The sequence below is a fragment of the Triticum urartu genome, chromosome 3 (genome assembly GCF_003073215.2).
Source record: "Triticum urartu cultivar G1812 chromosome 3, Tu2.1, whole genome shotgun sequence".
Classification (NCBI taxonomy): Eukaryota; Viridiplantae; Streptophyta; class Magnoliopsida; order Poales; family Poaceae; genus Triticum; species Triticum urartu.
Genome location: NC_053024.1, coordinates 667538222 through 667540503, shown reverse-complemented (window position 1 = coordinate 667540503; position 2282 = coordinate 667538222). Strand labels below are relative to the sequence as shown.

General features: G+C 42.9%; 1 long non-coding RNA gene across 1 annotated transcript; it reads left to right on the top strand.

The window, feature by feature from the left end:
• Positions 1-358: 358 nt before the first annotated feature.
• On the top strand, positions 359-2050 carry LOC125549038. The gene is made up of 3 exons (XR_007301224.1): positions 359-771; positions 958-1114; positions 1803-2050. It is a non-coding gene; the product is annotated as an uncharacterized LOC125549038 (long non-coding RNA).
• The last annotated feature ends 232 nt before the right edge of the window (positions 2051-2282 follow it).

Below are 2282 nucleotides of genomic sequence, written 5' to 3'. Positions count from 1 at the left end.
GAGAAATTTCGAATAACACTATGTTACCTCAACGGGGATATGCACATCCCCAATAATAAGAATATCATATTTCTTCACTACAACAAAACAGGTCAGTAGGCACGCTTTTTCTAAGACGTTTTTATATTCGTCCCTATACTAGAAAACATATAGTGTGTAGACACGCTTCTTGAGACGATAAATACAACATTACAAATCTTATTTTTGAGGTATATCCCATTTATTAGTTTTTACATGTGTAAATAGGTAGAGACGATTTTTGAGACGTTTTATAGGATAAAAAAGAGTTTAACAAATAAATAATAAAACCATGTAAAGTATGCAGAAATTGGAAATTACCTGGCCCGTTTGTGCAGTAAAGGAGCACACGAACCGAACTCCAGCTCCTTGACTCCTCCTTATCCGCCGCCACGTCTTGAGCTGCCCATCTATGGCGCCGCCGGGCTGGTTCGTCATCCACCCCTGCGCCTCCTAGTCCCCCCTGCCAATCTCCACCACCTCCAGCCTCATACTACTAGTCCTGCCAGTGCGCCGTCGCCCGCCGCCGGTGAACGCCCTCCGCAAGGACTGCCACCGGCCCCTCTGCTGCGGCGCTCCTCGGCTGTCCCCGGCCCTCTGCCTAGTCGCCAGGGACGTGGTGCTCCTCTGCTCCAGCCAGCCCCCCGTGCCGGCTCTGGCAGTCTGCTCCGATCTCTCCCGGTGGTGCTCGCCTGCTTGGCCGGATTCTGCCACCCAGGACTTCCCGTGAACAAATAGCAAGCTGGGACACAGGTAATTTCCTAAGAAAGCTCTGCCTGCCCCCTTTTGTTCTGCTGATCAGTGTATGATGAAAATTAAATTGAATTTGGACTGAAAAACTGTGTACTAGCGTATATGCAAGGGACTGTGTATATGTATAATGTATTGTTGATTTGAAAGGGAACACATTTTAATATCAATTTCATTTGATCTTTGTAGAAATAGAAGGGGAAGATATATTTCATTGGTGCCCTCAACGGAAGTGTGTACACCTGGTGTTTCAGTTGGTCTGAATCAACTCCAGAAATTCGAACAACCATAGATTGGACCACCACCTTTGATTTCAAATAACCCGCCTTCAATCTCAATCGAGAAAGTAACTCTGTTGTATCCCATACTGTTTTTTGAAGTTTTTAGCATCTTTTTATCAATTTTGTTGTATGATTAAGAATTTTGTGATCATTGGCCTTTTTTTACCTTCTGTTGTACCTTGATTTTTGTATATGGTGCTTATCTGAGATGCTCACAAGATCATCAGTAACATGATGATATAATGCAGGGAAGTTAACATAGTTGTTTATTAAAGCACCCTATAATATGGTTTTTATGCTCAGTTTGGATACTTAGATAGTCCAACAATCTTAGTAGTTGCAGAAGGAAATAAGTCCCTACAGCGATTAGAAAGAAAAAGTTTTTCTAGATAATTGAAGGTCTTGCATAGATAATATCAATCATGTGTCCTGTTTTATATTTTGTTTGTTCATGTGGTGTGTGTTTCCTTTCGATGTAGCCAGAGTTGGGATTAGGGGGAGAAAGATGGCAGCATATGTGCAACTGTATTGAACTGAGTGGCGCCTTTGCATACTAGTTAAACCTACCAATGCCACATTTATTTTGAAGTTTTTTAGTGCAATGTTAATGAAATATGTTTGGATCCAATCATTCAATTAAAATATCTATGTATTCCATGCTTTTCTTTCAAAGAGATTTAAATCAGCTTTCATCTCTTAAATAACACATGTAAAATTATATGCTAACATATGTTTTATTGTTTCATTACTTAGGCATATCAAAGGGCGATGGATCGAGGTTGGATGAGTCAACCAAGAGCTAGTGCTTCTTACAAAGATGGTGTCGAGCAATTTCTATCTTTTGCATTCCGTGATGTTCCGGCTGGTGATAGAATTCCTTGTCCTTGTGTAAATTGCCGAAATAAAGCTATGCAGAGTTATGATGGAGTGAAAGACTCACTTGAGATGTGATGGTATTCTTCAAGGTTACACTAAGTGGGTTTGCCATGGAGAGGATTACAGTGAACCATCATTTGCATTTGCTCATGTATTAGATAACAGTGGCAATCTTTCTATTCCTGGCATCCCAAGGAATGTTGTTGGAGAAAGCAGCCATGGAAGGTTGGATGATATGACAGGACTCTTAGAGCATCTCCAGCCGCGCCCCCAACAGCCCCCCCCCCCCCCCCCCCCCCCCCCCCCCCCCCCCCCCCCCCCCCGGCGAATTTCTAGCGCCGGTGGCCAAAAATCGGC